At 39.2% G+C, this 18,496-nt stretch overlaps 1 long non-coding RNA gene across 1 annotated transcript; it reads left to right on the plus strand.

Moving 5' to 3' along the window:
* The first annotated feature begins 364 nt into the window (after positions 1 to 364).
* LOC124108028 (uncharacterized) lies at positions 365 to 13,496 on the plus strand. Its single transcript, XR_006856601.1, has 3 exons — positions 365 to 415; positions 12,008 to 12,269; positions 13,268 to 13,496. It is a non-coding gene; the product is annotated as an uncharacterized LOC124108028 (long non-coding RNA).
* The last annotated feature ends 5,000 nt before the right edge of the window (positions 13,497 to 18,496 follow it).

Here is an 18,496-nt window from a genome sequence, read left to right on the forward strand (position 1 = left end):
AGAAAAAAGAATAAAAATGTGCCTCTTTCCTGGCCTGCCAGTGATTTGCTTTGGAGGAAAGATGAAGGGCAGAGAATAATTTGCTCTCATATTATAATAGTTCTGTGGGGGTAAATAGTTTATTTTCCATATTTTACACTGGATAAAACAAACCAGAGAAGTTAACTAATCTTCCTCAACTCACACAGATAATTAAACATTTACTGAGTAACTCTGATGCTTGACTTCAGAGAGACAAAGATGATCAAAACATTAACTAGCTGTGTGATCTTAAGTAAATGAGTTGATCTTTTTTGGCTTCAGCTTTATCTCCTATAAAAGAGGGTGTGGGGGGACACCATTCTAGAATTTTTCCTGTCATTATTTCACATGTTAGGATTTGGTGTCCAGGTCTCTGAATCCCCCTGTTCTTGAGGTAAGACAGAAAAAAAATAAAAGGTAAGTAGAAAGGAAACCAAAGAGACTTCTACTTTAAATCTAAAAACTCCATGATCAGGGAACTCATACCTTTACTTCCCAGGCCTGTCCTTCCTCCTGGCCTGTCACTCCCAAATTCTTAAGAAATCTATAAATCTTAAAGTCACCATAAGCTGTGAAAATTGACGTTAGTGCTTATGAGCCCTGCTAGTTAGCTTATACAATGTATTTTTAGATTAGATAACACAAAGTTGATGTATTTTAAAGAAACCTATGATAAAGGCACATTCCAAATGTTATCTAGGTAGAAGATACAAGGTCAACCTGAAGATCCTGGAGGAAGACCAGACCACCATAAAGGTCTAGAGGTCCATGATCAAAGAACTAAGTTCTATAGGCTGATGTCATTCCCCACACACCTTTCTATGCCCACCTCTCCCAAAACTCCCTTGTGACAACCTGCATTCTGCTCTGAGAATGCGAATCTTCACCTCTTACTTTCTAAAAAAGCTCTTCCTCTTTGCTAAAATCTGACGCATTCTTAAATTCTTTTGTGTGATGTGTCATGAACCAGGAAGGTCCAAGTAGCAGTCTGCTCTACTTCCTTAAAACCCTTACAATGACATTCTGTCACAGGAAAGGTGGGAGGCTTTGCCTGGGTCTAACCGGGTCTAGGGTGCGTGTGCTTCTTGATGCAGGCGTCCATTGGAAGAGATGAAGCACCTGCTCTTCTCCAAGCAGTTGCAGTTAGACAGTTGGCTGTAGGAGGTGGTTCTGCTTCTGCGTTTCCAAGATCAGGGGAAGGTGGGGGCCCAAAGGGAAGACAATAAGACTCATACCAGATTGTTAATTGAGGGGATTATTTTTAAGTCAGCACTACCTTCTGCCTAGCATGCTCACAGTTGGAGATGTTTTTCAGTATCTTTCAGCCTGCATCTCCCATGGGAAATAAAAGTCACTCTGCAGTTTCCCCAATCTGATCTTGCTAATCTTGCTAATCTTCCCCAATCTGATCCTTATGTTGTGAGTGATCAGCAAAGTGATCAATGTCAATATGAACACGCCCATTTGTATGCAAGTTGAAGAATGTGAATCTCTGTGAATCCACCAGAGAATTTGGCATGACCATTTCTCCAGGGTAGTGGAGGCATTAGGAGCTTTCACTCTGGCTCTGTCATTTTCAAGGTTGTGTCATGAGTGATGTCTTAGGTATCTTAGGGATATTTTGAGGATGAAGTGTTCTAATTCATGGGAGATGCTTGGAGCAATGCCTGACAGACACAGTAAAAACCTAAAATATGTACTGTTAATAGGTTCTTAGTATTTATAGGCAATTAGTTCACAGCCTCACACAGTGTCTCCACACTGGTGATTCTGGATGTAATTCTACCTTCCTTCTTAGAGCAACCTGAGAGCCTGACATCAATTTCCTTGGACATTTCAGGGACCAGGTCATAGATTGTTAATATGTCTTTATCAATGAAAAGATTTGAATGAAAAATGAGGCATCAGTCTATCCCAGATTCCCTCCAGTGTCCATAGCCAAGGAATCCACTGACCTGGCTCAGCTTACTGAGAGTTCACAGTGAGCTTTTCGTCACACTTAAAGGGTCCTGTCCCACCCCTTGATCCATGCTGGTTTTTCAGTCAAGGGCCATACCCAGAGACTCCACTTTTGGAGTCTTCATAACACTTGACTTGTGTCCTGTCAGTCACCCAAGGGGAAAGTTGTCTGGGCTGGTGCCGATTCTCAGGCAGACTTAAAAAAGGACTGCACCATGGTCCTTGCTCTGTATGGCCAGGAGAATTCTCTGCACATCCATCCAATCAAACTGCTGCTGTCCTTGGAAGGTGGGGGTAGGTCAGGAGCGGGTAGGAAGGGTTTGTTAAGACCTGAATTGCTTTTTCTCCAATCAAAATAAATGTTCCTTATAGGGAAATAAGTTGATTATTCTAAATCAAAAGTAACCAGTATTTCTTATAATATAAAATATTCAGCTAGAACTCTTTATTTCTTATAAATACCTATCAGAAGTCCCCACGGAATAGAAGCATGCGATATGAATATATCTCAGTACTTTATAAAGTATAGATTTCAAAAGAAAAGATGGTCCTTTGATGGAATAAGTTCCCCATCCCTGACAAGGAAGGATTCATCCTATGCAGGGTAATCAGATCACATGGAGAGGTCTCTGTTTTAGTGGCCCTCTGAGAATAAAAATAAGAATTTTGCAATAACAGAATAAGCTTCTTCCAAAGTAGCCCAGAGCACACTTTCGGTGGTGTGTTCAACCAAAACATCTGCTATGGATTTTCCTAGTTATTCTAAACATCTAGGTCAAGACAACAATAATCCTTGGGAACCCTTCAAAGAAAGAAGGGTCCATGTTAGCATTGGAATTAATCCTATGTGAGCTTCTCAAATAATAATAATTTTAAAAAAACCACACCTTTATCAAGTGCTTAGTATGTTCCAAGTACAGGGCTAGATAGATCTTGGCAGACATGAAATGGTATCAGAAACACTTAGCACACAAAGGTGCCTGTGTTTATATGAGACACAGGGACTTAAGAGGTCAAACTTATTCCCCTGTTTCCACATGGTAGTGCTGTGCTTTGCTTGCCTGAGTCACGCAGAGTTAGAGGAAGAACTCAGAGGAGAATCTGGAATTGAGTGAGGGGAGAACAGAATTGACAGCCTCAGGGAAGAAAGGGGAAATGTAGGGTGAGGGCTGACCTTAGCTAGTCTGGTTCATAGAAGAAGATAACTCTACTCTCCCACCAAGTCTGATTCTAACCCTGAGACTGAGAGGAAAACATATCAGGTCTCTTCTTTCGCCTGCCAGTGCTAAGACCTTGCCTTTTAGGGCAGGTAGCTGACAGGGTATCTTTCCTTGCTCTGCACTCCCACCCCTCTTGAGAAGAGCCCTGACCACAGGCAGTAAGGCTGTGTCTGAAGCAAGGCACACACTGATAGTACTTGCATTTTCTGTGCTTGAGCTGCAGAAGGACATTTCGTGTCCCACTTAGCAAGTCTGGAGGACTGTCTGATTTGTGGATGATAGCACAAGTCACCCGGCCCGCGATGGTGGGTGAAATACCATCTGATTCAGAGATTCTTTCGTGACTTCCTCCAGAGCTGAATGCCTCATTTGTGTCTCCAAAAATAGAATAGCAAGGGTTAGATCCCAATTCCTCTCCTATTCCCTGGGGATGCTGTGAATGAGTGATGGCTTTACCAGAAAAACACCGAGGCAGATGGTTTGTTCCTTTTTGATCAGAATCTAGAGAAGGCAACACCTCCCTGTGGAGAAGGAATGTTGCCCTCTGAACTTGGAGGCATTCCTCACCCCGAAGTGAGGGCTTTTTGCTAAGACTGGTCCAACATTTTCATTTTCAACCTGTTTACTTTATGTTGAGCTTTGCTTTCTAACCCTGTGACCTTGTCTACACTGTTAGTTTGAGGACAAGATCAATCCTTTAGTAAAGGGGGGTTCAGGCAATGATGTGGGGGAAGGAAGGTGGGGCTGCAGTGCCCCATCTCACCATTAAAGAACTTTCTATTGGACACCTCCCACAGAGATCCTTTCAAAGTGTTCTTTTAAAAGAATATAAAATTTTAGAAAAGACCCCACAAATTTAAACTAAGGTGTGGTAAGACTGCTTGACTCCAGGTCAAAGGTAGGGGTGTCAGGAAAACCAGGGAGCCATCAAGTCCTAGAGACAAGGTCTGAGACTATAATGACCCAGAATCCAGGGAACCAGAGGACGACAGCAAGAACACCAGATCCAGGACATGGAGGAACCTGCAATTCCTCTCATATTGCTCATTTGTGTTCAGGTATCACCCTTCCTTGTGAAGGGTTAGAATTTGGTAATATAATGAATGTTCACACTAAGAGTTTATTAAAAATCAGTACCCTTCTCTTCCTGGGGAAAGAATTCATCTCCTCTCTGTGGCTGATTGTAGACCCCCAGATCACATGTGAAAATGAAATTCTAGGACAATTCCAAGCACCTGAAGATGAGGGAAGTAACCAGATTATACATAGGGTGAGTGTGCTTCTGAAGGGCTCCCCAGAGCAGGCAGACACTGACCTGTGAAGGGTATATTATGGCTGGGAGTCCCATGCTTGGAACCCTGTCTTAAAGTACAGCATGACTTCCATCATGCCTGTGACCTCTTTTAATCACAAATGGCAGATTTCTGCTCCCTCTGCAATCAACACAGCGTCTTCCATCATTCACAGACCTGCAGATCAAGGCACACCCAGGCCCTCTTACTGGTTCCTGCCATAGGGAATCTTCAGGATCAAATGAGTTGTTTTTCACAGTAACCCTGAGATGACACTTAGAGGTAAATCCGTACATAGGACCACCTTAGACATAGTGATGAGGTTTGTCTATGTATTTTTATATTTTTTACTTCTTTTAAACCTTTCCTATCTTTGCTCCTGGCACTTGATACTTTCACATTAGTAGTCCAGGGATAATAAATATATTCCATCTTAAGTGAAAACTGGGAATAATTAGTAGGGAAAGATTGAAGCACTGTATCAAAGACAAAAAAAAAAAGCTGCATGTGAATTCTGTGATTGATTGCTAATGTCTGCCACAGGGACATTATTTGCCATCCCATTTGTCATGTGTTCTTAGAAGACAGAGTCGTTGTCTATTCAGCTTCTGATCTGTAATTATTAACTCTCAAATACCTTTTATAGTTGAGCTATACATGCAGCAACTATGAAATCTTTAATCCCTAATTTGATTGTTTCTAGCTCTGCCCAAATTTCAGCTGTCACAGCATGAGCGACACAGTGTAATAGAAGTGCATCTTCTCAATCCTGATAAGGTGAGAAGTAGCAAGAGCAGAAAGAGAGGAAAAAAAAAAAAACAGAGAAAAGAAGGGTGCAGGTGAAGGTGGTGGGATATATCAGAGAACCCAGCCTAGCCAAAAGAAATAGAAGCCTTCCCAGACACTTAGTGCCCTGTGCTATTAAAGAAGTCTGCAGAGCTGTGGCACACATCTGTGATCCCAGGGGCTCGGAATGCTGAGGCAAGAGAATCACAAGTTCAAAGCCAGCCTCAGCAACTTAGCGAAGCCCTAACTCAAAATAAAATATAAAAAGGGCTGGGAATGTGGCTCAGTGCTGGTGCGCTCCTGGGTTCAATTCCCAGTACTCCCCCCCCACCCCCCAAAAAAAGAAAAACCCTCTGTAGAACATACTGCAAGTAGTATATGTAGCTGTAGACTATAGAAGACTTAAGCAGACTTGCAAACACTGTTGGACAAATTTTCAGGAATTTTACAAGTCAGTTGACATTGTGCTGGTAGCTAGAATTTGGCTCTGCTAATAGTATTTACACTGTAGAAATTGGTTAAAGCTTAAAAGATTGGTTCTCCCCATCCAGAGTTGATTTTTAAACATTTACCAGCACATCACTGAGTATATGTCTCAAACTCTTTAGTACCAGTCTATGTACCATCCAAAATGGACTAATTCATTCCATCCACAAGGTTGAGTCTTGTTCATTCTGTTAAGGAGGTGAGACTGACGCCCTGGCTAATCATGGCCTGGGGTGTTGACTTTGCCAGTATTCTGGGATTTGTTAGTGTCTCATCACAGGCTCACCCTGGCACCAGAGTGGAGAAATGGAGGCCAAACAGGAACTGAAGAAAAGCTCAACCATGCAGAAGGAGGCTTTCATTCATAGGAGATACTATATTCCTAAGAATATTTGGAATGGAAAATGACACTAGAATCCACTCTTAGGTAACTTCACTGAATGAGAAATACTTTTTAACTCCATTGGAATGAGCAGTGGAGGACAAGCCCAAGCCTCTTACCCTGGCAGGCTGCTCACTGGGGAACTCACCTGAAGGGATGGCAAGAAAGTAATTACTCACAGGAACTCAAGGTGTATCTCACTGACCTTCTGCCTAACCATGGTGAAGATGGAGGGATTCAGGGATTCCTTCTGAGAAAAAGAGGCTTCAGATTACAAGATGGCAGTTACAAACTCTCTCGGGACAAGAATCCATCTTTCTCACTGTTGGGAGCCTCCACTACAAGTCATTAGTGCAAGGTTTCTCTAGAGTGGAGAGGAGGGGGCCAGGGGTTGAGGGGGATAGGGCGAGAAATCCCAGGAGAATACCTGATTTGGAGTCCATTCCTTCATAACATGACATTGAGACAATCTAGTGACTCCTCCTTAGCTAGACCGAAGAGTAATTGCTAAGGTGAACTGGTGAAGGAGAACATTAACATGGTAATTGATTCTGAGCAATAGGAATGTGCCGGGTAAACAAAGAAGCAAGACAAAGAAGCAAGAAAAACAAAGTAAATGCAAGAGGAGATCAGTCTCTGATCTTCAGAGAGGGAAGAGGAAAATAACATTTGAATAGCATTCAACTCATATAAGGAAATGTTTTCAGAACCTTTTGAGCACTCTCATCACTTCTGCCAACTATCCTTCCACCTATTTTATTATTTATTTACTCTTTGTCTTTAAAACCACTCACTTAAAAAACAACAGCCTCATGTGAAAAATAGAGTTCTTAAAGTCATGGATTTGTTATGCCAGAGGAATTATTCCATACATATTGCTATAAACACATGACTATTAAAATTGAACTTTGTGTACTCACTCCTGAAGTCACTGGGAATGCCATGCTTCACCTGGATGGGAATCTTGAGCTCTGGAAACACAGACACATGTCACTTAGAATGAAGTCACAGAAAGCATCTGACTTGGTATTTCTGTAATTCATCAATGCCTTCCCCTCTTTCTCCCAACTTGCCCACTTGTCAAAGCTCTCATTTGGCATCAGACATTTTTCCCCCTTTTAAAGACCTTGAGCACAAGATGAGCAAGGAAAAGAATTGAGCACAACCTGAACCAAGATGAGAGCCATCTGCTCTCTGTCAGACAGCTGTAGGGCTGTGATGGTTTACTTTATTGTTAAGAATGGAGCCAGGTTTGGTAGGTGGCTCATACCTATAATCTCAGCTGCTCAGGAGGCTGAGGCAAGAGGATCACAAGTTTAAAGCCAGCCTAAGCAACCTAGTGAGACTGTGGCTCAAAATAAAATGTAAAAGGGTTTAGAGATGTGGCTCAGGAGTAAAGCCCCCCTAAGTTAAAGCCCTAGTACCAACAAACAAACAAACAAAAAAGGAGTCATTGACTGTCTAATATACTACAAGGCATACCATTTAAAACATGATCTTTGGTGAGAGAATTATTCTAAAATAAGATGTTGCCCTCATCTGAAGCATTTTAAGAAAAAAGTGAAATAAAACGAAGGGAAACAAAACTCACAGGAATCACGAATTTTCATGGCATTCTTCTTTTGTTTGTGTCTTGTCCTCCACTATCTTCTCTTCCATGCCTGAGCCAAATCTTCTTAATCCTTTTCTTACTCTGCCTTCTCTTCATTCTAACCCCCAATTATGTATTTAGTTTCTATCTTTTTGTTATTCAAAATAAAGCCTACTTTCTTGGTAGATGCTTAAACCTAATATGTGATTGATTGATTAATTGATTGGAGCATAAATGGTTTTTGCCAAAGCTGGTTTTGGGAAAGATTTGCCCAAAAGGAATCTTATATCCTATGGTTTTTAATGGTGGGTCTGGTTGCCTGATTGGATTATACTTCCACTAGGGGGCACTCTTCCCTTTAAATGTCTAGAGTCTATCTTAACTACAAGTAAATATTGCAATAGTAACAACAATGTTGATTTCTTTCTGGAAATAGCTGCTTCTGAATACAGATTTAAGGAGGAACTCATTAAGGATATGCCAGTTGCAAAGAAAGCAACTTGGTTGGAGCAGCAAATCCACCCAATTTTGTAGATATAATGTCAGTTGACAGAGCTGGCCATGGTTGCTATGGCATTCCCTATGCAGTGACTTTAGGAGATTCTTTCCTATCCTAGTAGTTGCCTAATAAGGTTTTCTCTAAATTCAATCTGGAATCAAGATAGCCTTCTCAATAATATTACAGAGTATTAATGCATGCACCTATCATCTTCATAGTACTGATCCCAGGTTTGATTTAATGTATTTTAAGCCTGGTGAGATCTCAGATATTGGTACTAACCCATCACTATGCAAGCAATTAAACAGGATCCGAGGGCTGGGGATGTGGCTCAAGCGGTAGCGCGCTCGCCTAGCATGCGTGCGGCCCGGGTTCGATCCTCAGCACCACATATAAAGAAAAATATTGTGTCTGCCGAAAACTAAAAAATAAATATTAAAAAATTCTCTCTCTCTTAAAAAAAATTAAAAAAAAAATAAATAAAAATAAAAAAATAAACAGGATCCGAGAGGTGGAATGTCTAGACTACACAGCTCAGGAGACAGATTTCAATCCTTTTTATTATTATTATTATTATTATTATTATTATTATTATTATTATTTATTCTTAAGCTTTTGGTGGATACAATATCTTTATTTTATATTTATGTGGTGCCTTGTGCATGCTAGGCGAGGACTCTACCACTGAGCCACAACCCCAGCCCCAGAGTTCAATCCTTATATATCTACATCTTCTTTTACAAATACCTTCTTCCAGCTTTCAATGTCTTTTTGTCAATAAGATTTTTTTTGATCCTCTTTTGGACCTAAAAGAGTTCACTACAGCTGAGACCCTGTAGTATTTTACCACAGATACTAGGTTATAGTTTTTTCCTGTATACATGGGCTATTATTTTAAAAAAATAATTCATGAATATTAAATGTTGAGTGTCATTCACTGAGCTGCTGAAACTTGAGGCATCATGACTAGGAGGAGATAATGTGGGGCACTGTCTTAGCATCCAGAGACTCTGGTCTGAAAGTATTGGCTATGCTTCAAAGACTGAGTTACTTTGGGCAAAATTACTTCATCTTCTTTAGGCCCTGCTTTCCTTTCCTGAAACTGTTAGCTAATAGCATGGAGACAGTGTTGAGCCAGAGGATCAGGTGTAAAACTTACCCCTCAAAATAGCCCTCTGAGGTAAGTACTATTATTATCAATCCCCACTTTACAGAAAAAGAAACTTGAGACTTGAAAATGGCAGGTAATTTCCCCAAGATGGTGGCATGCTGAGCTGAAGCAGGTCTGGATCTCGGGTTTTGAAGACTAATCTGAAGCCCAGGATGAGGCCTTCATCAGTCAATATGCATCGTGACCCCTCTACCATCCTAGCTGGCCTCGCTGGCTCTGAAACTTGACATTTTCATTTCAAACCACAGAAAGAATGTGAAAAGGAAATGGCTGAACAAAAATAATATGATATTTGAGAGGCAGTGAGTGTGGTGTTATCAGGGGACTTGGGTTCATGTCCCTTCTCTCCCACAGGCTGTATGTGATTTTAAGCAGATCACTTCTCCTCTCCAGGGCTGTTTCCTCAACTGAAAAATGAGGGGGTTGAGATGAACCCCAGTCCCTCAGTGCTCACATTCTGCACCCCAGGGTAGTATGCACCGAAGTCACCATTCTTTCTTGTCTGCTCTGGGTCCAGTCACAAAGTCTTTGGCTTTCCCTCCAAGACCCTGTCCCCCAACCCCGCCAGCTTTCCTGCCTGAGTTTCAGCTTACTTTTTTCCTTCCTCCTGCCTCTCAACTCCCTGACTGAGGAGGTTCTTTTCTGCTACCTTTTAGAGCTTATGTGATCTAGTAGATCCAGCAAAAGCAAAGAGGAGACTTTCTAGAATTTTGCTTTCGGAGGTGCCAGCTGTGCTTGAACAAGAGCTTGCTTTGTGCCCATTTCCACCCTGGTGGAACCATAATGCAGGAGTCTAATTCAGAACCCGCCTGGTTTAATCATCTAAAGACAATGGAGCTCGCAGGCCATGTCACGCTGGATCTCTGAACACTCTGCTGATGCTGTCACCCTTTTCATCAAAATGATTGAAAATGTATTTCTAGACGGAATTGAGGGTCTTGTCTATACTGAACTGCAATGTTGGTCTTATTGTTCCCTGTTGAAGTGCTTTGGCTTCTAATACACAGTTGCTCCTCAATAGAAGTTCATTATTATTGCTGATAACAACTGTGGATAAACAGAAAAGAAGTTCCTATTTCATGAGGGGGAAAAAAAATCTCATTCAAACCAAGAGAGAATGAAAATTGCTCTTGTTCAGCAGCTTTGCAATTCCTGCTTTCCCTTTTTTGCTGGAAAGGAAGCCGAGTTTCAATGCTTATCTTGGTTTGATTCTTTTCCCTCCTCAAACTAAAATAGAATAGCTATTTAACTGGGAACTCATGTCAGTTGGTTAACAAAACACACACGTACATGCACGCATGCATACACATCTTTGTATCCTCATTATATAAACCTCAATCACTAAAAATTGACAAGACAAAAATTTCAAGGTTCCAATAGACAATAGAGCAAAGAACGTGACAGGACAACTCATAAAGGAGGAACTTACACTACATAAAATATTCTACAAACAGCTAATAAAAAGAAGTTCAAGTGAAAACAGGATATAGTGGCTGCTCATCAAATTAGCAAGGACTTTTAAGAATTATGCCAAAGGAGGTCCCTGTTTTTGTGTAAGGAGTTCCTGGAATATATCTATGAAATCCAGATATACAAAAGCCTGACATTGCCTCACAATGTCTTAAGGGGTTACTGTTAGCTGAAAGTTGATATAATTTAGCTGTCTGGGAATAGAACCTTCCTTAGTTTCTCTTTCCATGTCCCCACCCACTCCCTAATCAATATTACTGTCTGTAAAAGAGCCTGCATAATCAAAGGGTCTGCCTTGCTTTTAAAATCCCGTGCAAATCACTTTGTTTCCTAAGTTCCTCTTGAAAAAGGTTATTTGTATTTGAACTTTAAAATTCCACAGTTTTCCCAAGGTACCGTTTTTCTTTGCCCACAAACTTTAAGTCTGCATTCATAGATGTGTACACGCATGATAAGTATTATATATGGAAGTGTTCCCTAAAAAATATCTGATCCAGATGGTGATTTGACAACTGAAGAGTAAAACTCACATATCCTGAAGGTGGGAGTAGGGATCTTTTTACCATAAAATTTTTCCTTGAAGTAAATAAAGGTCAATATCCCCACTATGCGTGTGAGTCTGTAAAGAGATCCATGAAGCTTGACCCTTGGGTTTATCAGGTTAGAGCTGTGCCCTCCAAGAATGGACACACTGAATGATCTACTTGGGTGTTTTAGGATTTTTGTCTGTCTGTTTGGGATTTTTGCTTTCTACCTTGTCATTTTTAAATTTTCATTTTAATATCATTATATTGTGTAGGTGAGTGTAGTAGTTCATCTCGTGGGATGCCTTTGCTGGTAGAATAGTATTTCCAAAAAGTTCTTAGACAACTGGGTTAGAGAGAGTGCTGACGTGTCTGATCCTGTACAATTGGGGAATCGAGGCCTTCAGAGTGAAGGGAGGAAGCAAGGCTGGTTGTGATCATAGAAAGTGGCCAGCAAAACTCATAGGCCTCTTCACCCTATGCCATGTGGACCATGTGCAACTGAAAAAATCAGCAGAATCAGAAGGACATGCTGGCATACAGGAGAAAAAAGAGTCGATATTTTTAAGGCCCATCTTTTTGTTTGTTTGTTTGTTTGTTTTTAAGGCCCTTTGTTCAGGTCCTGTCTGGGGAGAAGAGGCCTAGGATTGATTCCAGGACTTACCTGTAAGAGCGGGGAACTGCGGCAAGCCAAGCCAGGAGTTTCAGTGAGATGGTTCCAGTGGGAGTTCATGGCAGGAAGCCAAACAAGCTAAGGGGCACAGCAATGGCAGCACCCAGACCATCTAGCCCAGACCCAAGACTGGGTACTCTTGTTAGGGTGAGAGGTCAGCAAGGACCTGGAAACAAACTCCATGTGAGAGACCAGGTGTGTATGGTGGGAAGAAGGGGGTCAGAACCTGGTGTAGAGTAACATCTTTACTATGTTGTGTCTTCTAGTTCAAAAGCATTATGTGTCTCTCCATTTATTTAGATCTTTGATGTCTTTCTGCTTTTTATAGTTTTCAGCGAATAGGAAAATATATTACTAAACATACATAATCAGATTTACAACTGTATGTATAATAGAGTGTTTTATACCTTATTCTAATTTTGAATGAACAGCTAGGAATAAATAAGACATCTGAGGAAAGAGAAATATCAAATATTTGTCTGGAAATGGAGAATTGAGAACAAATAGAGGCAATTTTAAAAAGCTAAAAGAAATGGAGTAAAAATGTTGTTAAAAATGTTCTGATGTAACTAGGAGAAACAAAAAAGGTACCAGATCCACTGAACAAGAAAATACCATTAAAAGGATCAATTCCTTTTATATTAAAAACAACACAGCAGAGTTGAAAAGAGACAAAGAGAAAGAGAAGGTTTGGAAGATAGTTAATGAAGTCTCCCAGGAAGCAAATCACAATGACCAGGAGATGTAAATGGGACTCAGACAGATTCCAGGTGGTCCAGCAACCAGAGTCATGTTAGAGAAGGGAGAACAGAAGAAAACAAAAGAGGAATAGAATGAAGAAAATGATTTTTAAAAAAATCCCCAAACTGAAGGATATGTATTATTAAACTAAAATTGCTTATGAAAAAGGCTCACCAGATTTTTTCACTTAAACTTCACAAATTTGCAGTCAGAGAGGATCCTAAAAGATTCAAGAGAGGGAAAAAAAGAAGAGCACATCCTGGCACAGAATGGGGGCTTTTCCACAGTCATATTTCCAACAATACTAGACAGCATAGAAAAAAATTCCTTCAAAATTTGAAAGGATAATAATTTTTAAATTAGAATCCTGTCATCAGCTAAGCTATCAACCAACAATATTTTTCAAATATGCAGGGATTTAAAATTTCTACCTCCCTCTCATTCTTTCTCAGGAAGCTACGGTGAATATGCTAAATCAAAACAAAAGAATGAACCAAGAAAACAAAACAAAAAAAGAATTAAAGCAGCAAAAGATTCAGTGTGGGAAGAAGTCAACCCAAGAACAGGCTATCAGCTGTACCTTGGGCCCAGAGACACGGCTACAGAAGAGAACAGCACAGAGGGCTTGAAAGGGACAGGCAACCAACCGGGCTCACAATGTTTTTGAGTCTGGAGAAAATAAAATTCAGTAAGTTTTGGTAATTCTGATAAAGAGGTTTATAAGCTCTTCTGAGAATTTGGATTTCTTGCTTTGGGTTTTCTTCATTTTCTACATTCCTATCACTAGTCATTAAATCCAGAAGAGACAGTAATGAGCAATAGTTATAGAGTTAAAATGATGTACACATTAATATTAATTCATTTAAAATGATCTTATATTCCTCTATATGTAAGTTAGGAGCAGTGAGGATCACAAGGACAACAGGAAATAAGGGAATGGGTTTCTGTCTTCTGTAAAAAAATTCAAGCTTTTATTTCTGGTTGAGATGTAGAAAGTTGTTAAGAGACTGTTGCATCAACCTAATTATGAAACAAGTTGAATAAGCTACAAAATCATAGTTTTATTGAACATCTTAAAGAGCTGAAGATACAAAGAAACCTGGGTGAACTGTATCCAGAAGGTAACAGTCTTTTCCTAGGAGTGAGGACACCTACCTGCGTTCATTCCAGGTAGAGCATCATAATGCTATAGACAGGAGGCGAAAACTGAATTTTTAAAATTAATGGTCACAAGTGAGCTGCCAAATGGATTAGAAGCCTGAGGATCCTCAGGTGCAGGCAAGATTGGGGGACTGGGAGAATCTGCCTCTGAGGCATGCAAGCCTTCCCCCAAAGGCAAGGCAGTAGCTGGTGATGGCTATGGATGGGGAATAGAAAACCCATTTTAAGTATAGAGAGACTCACATAGGCTATAAGTAAAAGGAGAAAAATGATATCATGCTAACACAAATCTTAAGAAAATCAGAGGGGTTATATTAATATCAGATGAAACATATTTCAGAGCAGAGATATTTTTACCCAGGAATACAGAAACTTATTTTATAATGACTGAGGGGTGAATTCATCAAGAGGGTATAGCATTCCTAAATGTTCATGTGCTCAGTAGCATAGCTTCCATACACATGAGCAAAACCCAACACAACTACGTGGAAGGATAGACAAGTCTACAATCAGAGTCAGAGATTCCAAAATTTGTTTCTCAAAAAGGGATAGAACAATTAGACAGAACAATTAGATAGAACAATTAGAAGTGAAAACAGAATCAACCAACTTGACCTGCAACTGGCATATACAAAACCTTCCACCCAACAGTTGAATACACAAATAGCTTCTATGTTCAGATACACAAGTAACTTTTATCAAGACAGACCATGTTTGGAGTCCTGCAACAAATTTCAATGATTGTAAAAGACTCAAGCCATACAAGTATGTTCTCTACAAACAGTAGAATTCAATTAGAAATCAATAATGAAATAGGTCGTCATGGTTTTAGGTATGAGGTGTCCCCAAAAGCACATGCATGAGACAATGTAAGAATTTGCAGAGGTGAAACAATGAGGTTATGAAACGTGTATTCTAATCAGTGGATTAATCCCCTGATATGGATTAACTGGGCAGTAACTGTAGGCAGATAGGGTGTGGTTGGAGAAGTAGGTCACTAGCGGTGTGCCTTTGGGGTTTATATTTTTGTCCTTGGTGAGCAGAGCCTGTCTCTCCCTCTCCCCCACCTCCTTCCTGTTTGCCATATCCCGAGCTGCTTCCCTCCACCACACCTTTCTGCCATGATGTTCTTTCTACCTCTCTTTGGGCTCAAAGCAATGGAGTCAGCTGACCCTGGACTGAACCTCTGAAACCATAAGCCAAAATAAATTTTCATTCTCTACCTTGTTCTTGTTGGGTCTTCTGGTCACAGCAAAGAAAAACTAACTAAAACACATGTTTAGAAAAATCTCCAATTATCTGGAAACAAAACAACAAACTTCTATATTATCTGTGGGTCAAAGAGGAAATTAGAAAGTACTTTGTAATCTAGTAAAATCACAATCCCACAGATGAATCTAAAGCAGAGTTTATAGTGAAATTCATAGTTTGAAATGCTTATATTAAAAAAAATAAATTCAGTGTACTGTGTCTCCACCTTAAGAAACTAGAATAAGAAGAAATTAAACCCAAAGTGAGAAGAGACAAAATATTGAAAACAGAAATCAATGAGAGGAAAAATGGATAAGCAATAGAAAAATACTAGCAGTGAAATAACTTTTTAAAATTAATGTAACTGATAAGCCCTCGGACTATTAAAGGAAAAAAAGAGAGAGAGAGAGAGAATATAAATTATCAGCATCAAGAATAGAAAAAGGAAGGTGGGCACAGTGGGGCACACCTGTAATCTCAGCGACTTGCTGCTCAGGAAGCTGAGTCAGGAGGATCATAAGTTTAAAAACAGCCTCAGCAACTTATCAAGGCCCTAAGGACTTAGTGAGACCCTGTCTCTAAATCAAATATTTAAAAAGGGCTGGGGCTATGGTTCAATGGTTAAGCATCTCTGGGTTCAATCCCTGGGACAGAAAGAGGGGGGGGGGGAGGAATCATTGCAGTTCCTGTGTTTATAGGGTTGCAGGGATCTAAGAAAGAAAGTTATACTGACATAGGATTCAATAATTCAATGGAAATAAATTTCTTGAAAACTACAACTTACCAAAATGTACAATAGAGGAAATGAAATCACTAAGTAATCTGATTCTTATTACAGAAATCAAATTTATAATTAAGTAATTCCCCATAGAAAAGCTCTCAACTCAAATGGTTTCACTGGTGAATTCAATCAATAGTTTAAAAAGGCAATGATATCAGTGTTACTCAAACTCCTTCAAAAATTAGAGGAGATAAGAATATTCCTAAATAGCATTTACAAGGCCAACAAAACCTGGAGTCCTAAACCTGGCAAAGTTATTATATGAAAAGAAAGCTAACGATGAATATTGTATAAACATGGGCATAAAAAATTATTTCAAAGTAGAGCATAGTGGTGCATGCCTGGAATCCCAGCAATGGAAGGGACTGAGGTAGGAGGATCACAAGTTCAAGGCCAGCCTGGATAATTCACAGAGGCCTGTCTCAGGACAGAATAGGATAGGATAGAACAGGACAGATCAGATTGTAGCTCAGTGCACAAGGCCCCCCTAGGTTCAATCCCCAACACTGGAATTTATTTTTCCTTGCAGAAAATTAATAACTGAAATCCAGAAAACTTAAAAGGCATCATTCATCATAACCCAATGGTTAGTTTAATACTTGAAAATTAATCAGTGGAATTCACCACTTCGACAGACTAGAACAGAAAAACCACATGTTTGTCTCAATAGATACGGAAAAAATAACTTGAGAAAATTCAATATCCATTCTTAATTTATAATAATCACACAAACACAACTTAGGAAAATGGAAATTGAGGGGAGCCTCTGCAATCCTTTAAAGGGAATCTACAAAGCCCACAATTAACATCATACTTCATGGTAAAAGAATGAACACTTTACTCCTGAGATCAGAATAAGAAATCCTTTTAACTTCATACAGGAAGTCCTAACCAATGAAATGAGCCAGGAGTAAGAGAGGAAAGGTATAGAGAATAAAAAGGAAGAAACAAATCTGTCTTTATTTTAAAATCCATCAATAATTCCTAATTGAAAAAAAATTTAAAACATCATATATGAACTATTCAGAAACAGATATAATTTGAGAAGAAAAGAATTAAGACATTAAATGATGCAGGATTGAGGAGTGGTGGTGTAATGAACTGCTTTTTTGCTTTATAAGCTTTGTAGTGGTTTTGATTTTTTAACAACGCTCTATTTTACTTTGATAAAAGCACAAATTAAATTAAAAAGAAAAAGAAAAAAGGTCCTCAGCAGGCATTAAATACATTTATTGAACTTCAACTATTTCTTCAAAGACAGTTTCTTTATTTAATAAAGCCTTTTCCCTTGACTAGTCCGCTAGTAAATCAAAGTGTTGACTGAGCTTTGCCCTCTGAAAACAAAGCTTGTGAAATCCAGAAATACTTAAAAATGCAAGCGCATTAACAATTATTAATAGACTGTAATCAGGGCTTGGAATAAAAATAAAAATGTAAATTTTAGGCATAATTAATGAGTTTTAAAATTGTTTTTCCTATGGTAAGAATTAAAAGTTTGTGGCTGTTAGCCATCAAGGGCAAATAACTATGCTAACACAAATGCTTTGTCAATCATAGTACCTATGTACATATATGAACATATATTTATGGTTATTTGCATAACTATAAGTGTGCTTATATTTATTTCCATCTGTTAAATATTTAGCAAAAGAAATTTGATAGGCATTTATAATTTTACAATTTGTTTTAAAAACTTTCTCTACCCTGAAAAATTATACTGCTTTGGATTTATGCTACCCATTTCTATTTTAGTATCAGTTCTTTTTAATACATGTTAAATGGGTGGAGACAGTTGAAGTACTTTCTAAGTACAAATATTCAGTTCATTCAGTCTCAGGTCAAAGGAAAAATCAAGGAAAGGAAGAAATAACTTGCTTTAATCAGGAGACCTAATAGTCCTTAAGTCCACTTCCTCAATTCCTTTGACTTGCTCCATTAATCATATTATAATAAATACATTGCTACTTTTAGTGAACAGAGCCCAAATTCTGTGTGTGTCTTTGTATATGCATAGATTAAAAGGTTGCCCTGAATTCACATAATCAACATTTTATACAAAGAAGTCAATAATTGCCAAGATGGCAAACCAAGTTTCACATCACCTAGGTGCATGATTGCCCTCACAAGGAGGTATGCCAAAAATTCATGGACCATTTCTCAAGTGAAAGGGGCAGAAATTCTATAATGCAGAGTAGATGTATTTTGGGAGGCAAACACTCTCTGCAGAGTCTTGACTGTTGTCCAGTGGGACTATTATGAGGGGAAGACTTGTAATTGTAAGTACACCAAACGCCCTTAAATGGAAATTTGAAGGTTAAATGTGATGTCCCCTTTGATTCATTCAAAAATAGAACCTTTCAACTTGAATGTCTTCTCTTCTGAGGCCACTCAATCTAAAGTAAGTCCCCTAGTAGTCTGGATCCCATCTCCCTATTTGGTTCTTTTGTTACAATCTGTTATTATCTTATTTCTTGAGAATATAAGTGCC

The sequence above is a fragment of the Marmota monax genome, unplaced genomic scaffold, assembly GCF_021218885.2.
Source record: "Marmota monax isolate L192 unplaced genomic scaffold, Marmota_monax_Labrador192_F-V1.1 WCK01_AAM20220418_F8-fsc00369, whole genome shotgun sequence".
NCBI classification, from domain to species: domain Eukaryota; kingdom Metazoa; phylum Chordata; class Mammalia; order Rodentia; family Sciuridae; genus Marmota; species Marmota monax.